Source organism: Leptosomus discolor, chromosome 7 (assembly GCF_034619465.1).
Source record: "Leptosomus discolor isolate bLepDis1 chromosome 7, bLepDis1.hap2, whole genome shotgun sequence".
Taxonomy (NCBI): domain Eukaryota; kingdom Metazoa; phylum Chordata; class Aves; order Leptosomiformes; family Leptosomidae; genus Leptosomus; species Leptosomus discolor.
In genome coordinates, this window is record NC_141397.1 from 24465751 (window position 1) to 24478094 (window position 12344).

Genomic DNA, 12344 nt, shown 5'->3' on the forward strand with positions numbered 1-12344 from the left:
AGGACTGCAGCTCTGTCCCTCATTTTCTTTAAAAGAAGACTCTAGACGCCTACCTCAGTATTAACTGAAACTCAAAATCCCTTTGAAACACATACCAGTTAGGTTTTAGGCCTTACCTCCTCTACCAGGTTTCTAAGCTGGTGAAAGAAACAAAATAGAATGTCTTAACAACAACAAAACCAAACCAAACCAAAAAAAAAAAAAAGGGGGTGGGGTGGGGTGTGCTGCAGTTACCAGACTCAGAAAAAGCAAACAACTTCAAATACAAAACTAAGCCCCCAAACATAAGTACTAAAACAGACTGGGAAAAAAAAGCATGGTTTAAACAGTTTCCCAGATGCTAAGAGCTTACTTTAATCTGGCTATTTAGCTCATCCAGTAAGATCATTACACCATCTTCCAAACTCCCAAAAGAAAACAAGAGAATCTAATACCGTCCTCCCTAGCAGTTCAGACCACACCATTTGTCCACCTGCTTGCTAAGCTAGGGAAGTTTTATTTCTCCTTTGCCCTTGTTTAACAAAATTTACGAAAACAAAAAGAAGTTCAAAATACTAATGGGATTGTGAGGAAGTTCCCATCTATGAACAGAAACTAGATGAGAGCACAATATCGACTAATACAGAAACAAAAACATAATGAGAAATGATCACTTTATTTTAACAAGTCAGGACACTTTTTTTCACCCTTAACTATCTTGCATACTGTTTGAAGTCTTCGCATAGAATCACAGAATGGTAAGGCTTGGATATCACCTAGTCCAACTCCCTGCCAAAGCAGGCTCACCTAGAGCAGGTCACACAGGATCACATCCAGGCAGGTTTTGAGTATCTCCAGAGAAGGAGACTCCACAGCCTCCCTGGGCAGCCTGTTCCAGGGCTCTGCCACCCTCAATGTAAAGTTTACAGAGCTGCTCTCAAGCAGGTCAGCCCCTAATCTGTACCAGCGCATGGAGTTATTCCTCCCCAGCTGCAGGATCCTATACTTGCCTTTGTTGAACTTCATTAGGTTTCTCTCCACCCAACTCTCCAGCCTGTCCATCATCAGCAAACTTGATGAGGGTACACTATGTGCCATCATCCAGGTCACTGATGAGTATTAAAGAATTCTTAATCTCCTATGATAGTTCATTATCAACATGAGAACCTGCATTTTCACATCTTGAAGTTAACTCAATTTGCTGCCCACGAACATGCAAATGCAAAAGGAAGGACCTCCTGGAGCTTGGGCATTCATAACAGTTTTTCCTCCTCTTTATTTTCTAGCGAGACGTGCACAGCAAATTCTTCCCCATGAAGACATGCGCAGAATTACTCCCCTCTATTAGCTATTTATTTTCGTAAAACTTGGAACCACATTTTCTTGGACAACTATTTCCTTAAGATCCTTATCTGTCACAATTGTCCACACTAGACAACAGGACATAAAAAATTTCACCAGAGACGAATACATATGGCCCACACACAGAGGACATATGAGCCTTGTTTCCACAGGAAAGCAGACAAATAAGGTGCCCATAAAATCTAGGATCTGAAGCAACTGCATAATTAAGCAGATTTTAATAAATTCAGTGTTAGTACAATAGATCTCCTTTTAAACAAGAGGTACAGAACTTAGTACAACTTACCTGGAAATCTACACAATTTTTTTACATATGAAAACAGAAAACAGCAAATATAAGCCGACAGCATCACTGGCTTAAATTAATATATTGCCAAAAAGTGACTGCATCTACAGCTTAGGATGAGAAAACAGAATACTATAATTGATAACTTGGACAAAAAAAATACGTCAGTTTTCACGATAATGTCAAGGTTTCCCAAAAGCTCTTTCCTTTAATGTTCTTTTCCAGATTGTCAAGCTATGTGAGACTCGAGACAAAAATCTAAAAAGCGATGCCTAAAAGAAATAAGAAATTCATTCTGGATCTACATTGTTTTCTGATGCTTCTGTTTCCTGGCTACAAGCCCTGCTTTAGACTCGTCTTCCACTGACAACTTTTAAGATACCTTTCCCATGCAAGTATTTTGGGGTCTACTAATGCACAAACCGCAGCCTTTCCTTCTGTAAAGGTACTTGCAGAGTCTCTCTCTTCTTTGCACATTTGATTATCTTTCTAAAAACTCTCTTGAAGACTTCTACCATTCTGAACAGCAGCTCAGAGATTTTTAAGAAGTAAAGCACACATGGTTGGTTTTCTCACTACAGATCTATGCTTTAGTAATCTCAAAGAGGAGTTCTAAGTAAAATGGGGAGTATTTCTTGATTAATTAATTCCACCAGTGCTTAGCCTCTAGGGTTTGGAGGGGTTTTTGCAGGATCTTTTTGCCCTTTTTTTTTTGTTGGTTTTGGTGGGGGGCAAGGATTGTTTGTTTTTAGTGTCTCACCTGGGTAGAAACAGTGGCCATATGAAATATTTTAACGTGCATATACCTAAGGGTCAGACACTTGATAACTAACAGAGAAACAGCCACTCATCCTACCATGACTGTTATTGCCAAAGAACTTGATCACTTGGAATTCATTTGTAAGAGTATTTTATTTTGATCAAGAGCACCCACTGAGACAATGCCTTCATACTCCATATTTTTGTATCCCTCCCTGTGAATGGGTAAAGTTTAATCACCTCTGATGATACAAGTCACATTTATCTCTATTAACCATTCAAGCAGTTGTCAATATGCCATTGGCTCTTTGTAACTATCGATCAAAGATTTGCTTAATGAACGCAGCAGTAGGTGTTCCACCTCAGTAATTAGTGTACAAAAGCCACTTCAGTAAATACTATAAATTTAAATAACCTGATGAGTAGTTCTGTCTTGCAGTGTCCTTACATGAAAATATTTAGTTCAGACTGCATGGGATGAAATAAAGCTTTCAAAAGTTACCTTTCTAAGTCAAAGTGAGATATGAGACTAACCCTGGCTCTAAGAAACACAAAAGCAACAAACACTGTTGTGAAATTCTCATCTCTAACAGCTACTAGACAAGAACCTTTACAGATCAGAGGTAAGGAAACAGGTTACTACAGTCTTAAAGGAGCAATCCTCTACCAACAACATGATGGTTATTCTTTAGCTCATATAAAGTCCTCTATGGTCTGCAACTTTGAAAATAGAACAGGCATGAAACGTCACAGTATCTGCAGAGTGATAAAGTATGATGAGATCTCAGGCTGGAAGTAATGGAAAACTGCTCTAGCTACAAAATTTGCTCTCACTCCACATTTCAAAACAAGTCAACTGAAGCATACCACTACAGAGTGCCTCAAATAAGCTACCTCTTATTGCTTTTGTAAATCAGTCTTAATATTTCTCTACTTTGATACACAGTGTTCTGGGTTTCACCATCTCCTGATAGGTATCATCAGTGCACTAGTCAAGAAGCCCTTTGGAAGGAGTCCTTAAGAAGTGATATGAGATCACACAAGCAACATTCAAAAAAAACCAACATCACAAGTCGAGGCAGGACTGATCTGCAAAAAAAAAAAAAGGTTCCAATTCTCAGACACTGTGTGGAACCATGTACCAAAACAGACTCTCCACTATCAAGAGAAAAACCTCTCACTAGCATCATTGCTCTTTCCCTACCAGCTTCAGAGGGATGTATTTCTTCTGGAATTAAAAACAATTGGATCCATTTCTTATTCTGCACTCATTAAGCCTTTTGCTTGCTGCCTAGAAAGAGCCTTTGTACGTTGAGACTGAGTCATCAACTAACTATTGTTTGATGCATTTGAACACTGCTTTTGAGGTTCACAGCAGAAACAAAATTTCAGGTTATTTGAACTGGAGTCGGTTAGTTGTTGAGCTACTCTTTAACAAGCCAGTGTTCAGGACCATCCTTACCTTTTTAGTTCACAACAAAATCGCTAACCCAACTGAGAAATGTTTTATCTGTTCTGGAAAGGACCAGACTCTTTAGCGAAATCAAGATGTTCCCACCAAAATGCAATTATGAATTGAGCCAGGGATTAGGAGTTGAGCTATTTCTTGCTCTGCAACTTGTTCCTTTTCCAGCTCTCTTTCTACATACTCTTTCCAGCACTGCCACTGCTCTTCTGTGGGCAACTTCCAGCCATCCAAGCCTCTGCTAGGAAAAGAAACACTGTTTCTCAAACCATACCTGGTTAACCATGCATGCTTACTATTATTCTCGCTGTGATTCTGCAATTTCCCATCCCTGTGGGGGACATCTAAGGGCAGGACAGTGCCAAGAAACCATTTCTATTTACATAAGTTGCCAAATGACCTTAACACGAATGTCCTTGTATTTGGTCATAGGATGTCCAAACTGTACATGGAAATACGGATTCTGCAGATCACGATCTGTGAACTACTCATGAGAATCTAATGGGAGAATTATGGAGGTCACTATCTGGAAGTCTGAAAGGATGAAGTTAAGGCATTGGACTTCCTGTCACTATGGGGACAGCTGTGGTATCACTAACAATCAACTCACAAACACAAACCAGCACGCCAAACCATTACACCCTGCAAGAACAAGACATATGCAAGAACATCATGAGATTTTATTCTTAAGTATTGTCAGCCAAGCCCAAATGTGTATTTTCTCAATTCTCAAATAATCTCAAGCACCTTGTAAATAACTAAACACAAAACAAAAACACATATGTACGTGCAGTCTCTTTTGCTTCACTTCTTGAAGTTTCCTATTCCTAGTTCTCTTTACTCATCTTCCTGAATACACCACTTACTTCACAGGAAACTCAATCAGTTTTTGCTCCCTTTACTGCTTCACACTCCAATTCTCTCCATATCACATACTTCACTGAGATATACCCATGCTCCTTTCCCTTCCTTAACCTAAAAGCTTGCACAGATACCAAAAGCTGCCCCTGGCTCCATAGGCAGAAAGAAGCTCCCATTTTCCTGGGTCCTTTCCTCAACCCAGGTGGTTCTTCAGTCCCAGTCACATCATCTTCAGACTCCATTCTCCCTTGTACAACGAAACACACTGCAGCAATCCTCCCACTCAGCATTGGTTGGGCAGCTGCCTCTGCTGACAGCAGCCAAAGCTGTAGTCCCAGCTGCTGAGGCTACCACACACATTGTCTGTACTTTAGATATTTTAGCTAACAAAGTATTACTTCCATCCTCGTGTTTCTTTCATCTTCAAGGGTACAAATGACAAAGATGTGTACAATCTTTTTTTTTTTTAAACATATCACTTCACATTGCAAGGAGATACTAGTGGTTGCTGGTAATCTAACAAAGTCTTCAAGCATAACAATTTGTCGCAAATTCTTCAGCAAATGCAGAACCTTCTCTAACTAAAAACAGAAGTTTAGTGACTTTAAAGCAATGTTTTGCAACTGTAAGTTGGACTACAAGCTAAGATTCTCCTGAGAGTATCAGATCTTTGCTACTGTTAAAACTACACATCAGCTGTAACCCTCACTGTCTCAAAAGGTGTGTAGACTACTGAATTTAACATAATCTTCCTTTCATAATCCTTCTGTGATGCCTAGCCACAAATCATTTCAGCATCACAGTGCAAGTAACCACACTACCAGAGGATTACTAAAATGAATGACCCACGTTTATCCAGAGACTGATGAGTGTAGTTCAGCACTGAAAAAGCTTGGTTTCTTTCAGAGGTCCTTCTCAACAGGCATAGATCTGGGAGGTCCTTGTTATTTTGACCTCTCCTGTACAGCAGCCAAAACAAGCAAGCATAGTCCTGTCATAAAAATTTCAAAGCTTATAAAACAAAGACTAAAATATCTGTTTTACTGCCCTTTCCCCATGATGGGAACAGTAATATTTGTCCCTTCTACATTTAATTAAGAAAAATTTACCCAATTTTGAAGAACACACTAGTGTAACACTCAAAATGGTTACTGGAAAAACATTTACAACCTTCTATTATCTCAAAATCTCTCATGATCTTCAAACTGACTTGAGTTCAAACTGAAAGCACGATCTCCAAGTTGTTCTGTATTCTGTGGACAATACACTGATCAGTACTCCAAAATGCGTCACGTACTGCCTCCAACTTGATCCACTACAGGAATACCTACAGTTTGCTTCATATGTACATTAAACATTCCTCCCGTGACCACTGCCCTAAGTTTCTCATTAACATTGTTCCAAGGACAGTAAGCATAAAACAAAAGCATATGATACAGCAACACCTGACATTTTAAGCCATTTTCTTTTTGAGATTGTCTGGCTTAAACTTTATGTGCTACAGTGGAAAAAGTTTAAAGACAGGACGTCTTTAAAAACAGGGCTCAGTGGGAAGACAATGAGATATATGGTATTTCCCTTTAGAATAAAGAAATTTTTTTTTTAAAAAAAAAAAGGTTTTTTCCCACCAAATAAAATTGCACTTGAAAGACTTTCTAAGCATGTTGATGGAGCAAAACAAAGAAATGCTTTATTTTAGGACTTAGTTCTTCCAAAAGAAAATAATTCCCAAGGTCACTTATTTTCTTTCCCATTTCCTCTTATTTAAATTGTATTAAACATACAGTGATTCCCATTCTCTGCTACTTACTTCTATCTCTGCACCAGCTCCTCTACTGTAAGAAGACACGTATTCATGCAGCTGAATAGTAACCCACTTTAGGAAACGAGTCCAACAAATGAATAAGAGAAAGCATTTTCCCAGTCAGATCACCTCCCTGAGCCCATCTACTGTGCAGCCCCATGAGCACTCACATCAGAGCCACGAAGGCACAACACACCAGCACAATTCAGCAGCCAGGGAAAGAAACTCCTTAAGTCAGCAACGCTGCTAGAAATGCACATTGAACTACGTATGGCTCAGGCACATTGGCTTCTGTGAACCCTATTCTGAAGGATGCACCTCTCCTCTTGCACACTGTGCAGAGCTTGGAAAGGGTCTGTTCACACCCAGATCAACCAAATGGCAGGCTAAGAGCGATAGCCCTCTTCTCCCTCTTGACTTGCAGACATATTTGATCCGGTGCACTTAAACCTCCTGTACCATCAGTCAAATCAGCTTGTTGAAACACTGTAAAACGAATTCAACATCAACAGAAAGTTAATCGCCTCAAGAACAAGTATGAGAATGCCTGGCCAGGGGAGAAGCAAAGCTGCTCTTTCAACAGGGACTACAGTTAGTCTGGATTACACAAACTGAAGCTGCAAAACAACTGAGAACTGTCAATTCCACCTCTGGAGGAGATGCCTGAGAGTTTGAGACTATATATTCCACATTTCTAATTAAAGGCTGGACAAAATAAGTTTTAATTAAATTTAAAATAATTAGAACTTCTTGCAAGTTTCCCTTGCCTTCTAGAGATCTGCTTGATTATTTGGCTAACATTCAATAGCTTAGTTAACATTCTATGAACAGAAATTAAATAATTCTCGAGTAATAATTACTATTTTTTCATGTAAGTATCCAATCATGAGCTTGAAAACTCCAACTGGATTCATGCATGGACAGGTCGAACCCTATTCTCATTCCATAGAAATAAGGGAAGCAGCTCCCACATAGCCCAGATGAAACAAACGACTTGAAGAAAGGAATAATGAAATTCAGTGAACAAAGAGCTCAAAGTTAAACATTTCTCCTTCAACGAAGACATTTAAGTTACCACTACTGGCTAACAAAGACTAAGGAAATACCAGGATCTATACAGTAACTGAAAAATCAAGGTTGATTTGGGTCCTTTTTTACTCCATTTTTCTGTCCTGCAAGTTACAGTCCTACAACTCACTACAGCATTTGCCTTTTGTGTAGCATATGTTGGCTTGTATTCAACTTCAGACCCAAAATAACCCACACGTTTTCTTCCTAAGGACTGCTACTTAATCACACACCCCACATCCTGTATTTGTGCATTCAATTATTCTTACTGAAATGCAGGACTCCGCATTTTTTTCTGAACTCTTTTTTTTTCAGATCTCTATTTCCACCTTGTTCAAATAATTTTAAATTCTAGCTTCCACCTCACACACTTACATGCAGTCAACAGAGTTGTATCTCTTTGCAGGGACTTCAGACAAACATCCTGACCACTTGTCTTAACTATTTGCAAAATTACGGTCCAAATCTTCCCTTTGTTTCTGGAAACTGAAAGCTCCTCCTGCTGGCCTTTTGTTGAACTAAAGACAAACCAAAATAAATACATGCCAAACAGAGGAAATACGAAAATGCAACAACAATGGTATTTTAATATCTTTCAGTATTTGGTACTGAGAAAAAACAAAGCTAAGGAAAACATCATCCTATAGGAAGCATAGAATAAAAGTTAACTCCAAGGATTTGCCCAAAAGAAACAGATTATCTGCACTATCAAAAATAGTGTGAAATACAATTTTTTTTCTTTGCATGGCAATCTGCTGCTCTGATATAAAAACGACTATTAATCTATTTTCCTATCGCAGCTGAGGACTAAAACAAGCTAAAATACCAACTGCAAAGGTAAGAAACCAAAAGATAACTCACAGTTACAAACATTATCGATTTCTCTTTTCACATTAATTTATCTTGAGAAACTACCAGAATTTTAGTTACAGGGTTTTATTACTTCTGATCAGGTGTGATTTGCGTAAAGAACCAAAAGGTGGCTTTATTGCTTAAAAAAGAAATTTTATGAGGGTAACTATTCAATTCTTGTAGGCTTAAAAAAAAAACCAAAACACAACAGCCAAGAGTACACTTGCAAAGCTTTACTTGGAAAGCAGTATTTCTGCAACCCACATCTCTCTAGCAGAAATTCAAAGCGGATTTCCAGATTACTTGAGTCAGACACAGAACAGTTTGAGCCACCAGACTGTAAAGTTAGATAATCTTGTAATTATTTCAAGTGACTATTGATTATGAGACTTGAGATGTGTTAATTAAAACTCAGGCATAAAGAGACAAAGATCCAGTTAAACCCAGTGAAGTCAGCAAATATCTGTCATAGTGATACCCTCAGAATGAGGAATTAATTTACTGCTTTTAGCTCACCTGAAAAAGTCTGAACACAAACATTAGCACCGTTCCGATTTTCTGAGATCACCAAATATTTCAGAGTTTGAGCACAACAAATACCAGCAGACCATACCATCACCCAACTCTTCATACTTTGCATCCAACTTACCTGCTCCTTAAAAAGATTTCAGAACTCACTACCATTTCTCCCCCCATTCCTTGCAGCCTTGGGAAAGTCATTGGGGGAAGGGGGGACTACACCAAAACCAAAGCAAAAAAAGCCCCAAACCAAAGCTGTGTATTGTAGGAGGAGCGAGGTCAGTCCCAACCAGTATAAAACAAACGAAATCATGGTACCAGAACACCAAGAAAATAATTTTCCATTCAATGAGCAACTCGCTCCAACGAGAACCAAAATAAAAACTGAAATTATGCACATCTTCCAGGTACTTCCCGGTGTTGCAAAGTTTTCAAGAGTCTTTGGAAGCTAATCCATCACTGACTGCATAGACATGATAACTCAAGTCCCCATTAAGGTCAGCCTTTAAAGATGACTCATCTCTCTCTCTAGGTCACATTCCGTGTTCTACAACCCACTTTCACTAGAACCCACTAGTGCCATTTGCAGATGAGCCAACGCATTCTTAATCCCACGTTTTTGATTTATCAGTAGCTCAAATAGGTAATTGTATTTGCCACTTCAATGAGCTAGATGAACTCAGAAATTTTCTTATCTGCTTTCTTAGTTTGGAACTGCCAGATTGTTTATTAAACCACTATAAATAGTTGCAAACTTTAGAAAAACAAAAGCACTGTTTAGATGGCCCAAACCTTTTGAGACAAGTTAATTCAACCTTCCTGATAGTAAATCCGTACTTGTTTACTGAACGTTATTCTCCTTTTCCTCGCTCACTATCAAGTCTGCCATATCAACCCTCCCATTTCTATTCCCTCACAATCTTTTCCCTTGTGGTTACGCGAGGCAGAAACTTTCTAGGGTGGCATTTCATAGAAAGTTCTCGGGCACAGCAGAGAGTTGAGCCTAGAGCTCACAGATTACGCCTCTCTCAGAATGGTCAAGAGTGCACTGTATGCAAGGACCGAGTTTTCACACAAAAGGAAAGATACAGCACATGCAGGGCAAGTCACATCAGCTACTCCCTCATTATCCACATCGGTCACCTACAGTGAAAACTATGTTCCCCCTTAAAACTTTCTCCGGTATTCCCCACTTGTCACTCCAATTCATCTAGCTCAGCAGTTCTGATAAATAAGCCAGTCACCAGCCATTATCACTGCTCAATTAAACAGCCATGTCAACAGGGAGGGATTAATTACTTTGAGACTTTGAAGATCTGCAAGACCTTTAGCAAAATACAAGAAGAAAGACATAAGCAGAACTGTCTAAGTGCTCTACAATATCCATTCCTCAGCAGAGGAAAGGGTAACCAACAAATTATTAAAAATACAGAAATCAGAAATAAAGATTACTTTGATATTTGTCTTGAGATACATGTAAGCCTGTGATACTCATCACTTTATGATATCATTCAGGCCCTGAATTCAGTAACAAAGTCAGATCTAACATTTAAATGTGCAACACTTATGCGACACCTATGCAACACCTATGCTTCCATGAGATAAAATAGGCAAGATGCAAAACACAGGTTTTCAGAATATTTTTAATGTTTGTTTTGAAACAGCAGACACTGGCAGTCACCACCACAGCCAGGAACACTGGAACTGATCATGAGCAAAGGTCTTGTGCTGTTGCAGTTAATATATACAACATTGAAACAGAATGTTGTATGTATAAAGAGCCACCAGTAAGTGAACACAGAGAAGAGGTAACAAAAAGATTTTAATAATTATGCAAGCTATTTTTAAAACTCTCAGAATTTGTAACATTCTCAACCTTATCTTACATGACAGAGGCTTGTGATCTGGAGTACTGCATACTCTTCATTCATCCTACAGTCCTAACAGCCAAGGAGTTCTGTCACCTCACATCAACAGCAAGCAGAATGTCTTGTGTTATGAAAATCATCTTGAAAAGCAAATTTCAAGAATTAATGCCGAATTTTTTCAATTTAAAAGTGCAGAAAGAAACTTTTCCATTACCGTGTTAAGTATCTATCTAGTTCTCTTTACACAGACGGGTAATTTTTAAAGACCTGTTTAGGTTTCATAGTCATCAATTATCACCAACTGCCCTCAGATAAGGAGTACCAAGGCAAATAGATTATACTTGTCCAACACCGATTATTTCCTCAAGCTAATCTGACTTTTAATGACAAATATGTTTCTGAAAAATAAAGAATCATTCGCACAGAGTTAAGCCTTATTATTTTCAGACCTCAAACTCAGAAATGCTATGTGCAAACACTGGCAAGTACACAGCACTGTAAACGCAACAGAGAAAATAAATACCCATTTCATGAATCTGCCCTCACAAGTTACTTCTACGCCTGCCTCCCGAGTCTGAGCAAACCGAAAAAAACCCCACCACAGCCACCTCACCGCACTAAGTTCAAAGGCCCACGGCGCAAGTCCATCACCTCGCAAGGCCAGGGAGCGAGGGAAGGGAAGGCGGCCCTCGCCCGGCTGGCGGAGCCGAGCTCAGCACCGCGCTCCGACACCGCCGCCCCACGGCCGCAGCGCCCACCCGGCCACACGCCGCACGCCACGGAAAAAAAAAAAAAAAAAAAAAAAAAATCGCTAACGCGAATATGGCTGTCCTTGCTACTAAAACTACGTTGTCAATCGTGTTATCGGCTGGCCCACGCCAGAGGAGTGTATAAATATGACAAGAGACGTGTGTAGGAGCAATCACTGTTTTCCTGCAGCTCAGCCTAATACGCATAAAAAAAAGCGAAACGTGAGTCATCATTGGGTTGCTATAAAGATACTATATAACTTCCCACGTACACGAAAGTCACCTAAAGACGGTATAAACAACTTTAAACTTACAATGGGAACCACAAGAAGCAAATTATTCATTAAATTGCATAAAACACACACGGTGTAACACAAACCCGGTGAAACAGCACTCTACGGCCTACAGAAAATAATGGCAATCCCATGAAACGTTACACCCAACTACAGAGACCATGGAGCGGGAGTGGTAGTAAAAAAAAATTCACCACTTATGTTGTGTCATAGTAAGAAACACAACCCGGGTACGTAAAATAGTTGCATGGGTTTGATTTTTCTCTTTAATATTGTGTACAAAAACGTTGAGCCAACGATAAAAGCAAAACCAAAACACCCATTAGTACCTCTTTTCGGACAGAGAAATAGAAACAGCAAATGTTAACCAACCCCTCCCAAAGTTTCTGAATTTCCCTTTGTGGGGAGAGGGATAAAAACTGCTGTAAAGGTAGTTTCATTTCTGCTCATATTCGATTAAAAAGTAATCCGGAGCTCTG

General features: G+C 39.3%; 1 protein-coding gene across 20 annotated transcripts in view; it reads right to left on the reverse strand.

The window, feature by feature from the left end:
* Nucleotides 1–12344, reverse strand: part of CLASP2 (cytoplasmic linker associated protein 2) — a 146712-nt gene that overhangs the window by 134113 nt on the left and 255 nt on the right. The window lies entirely within an intron of this gene.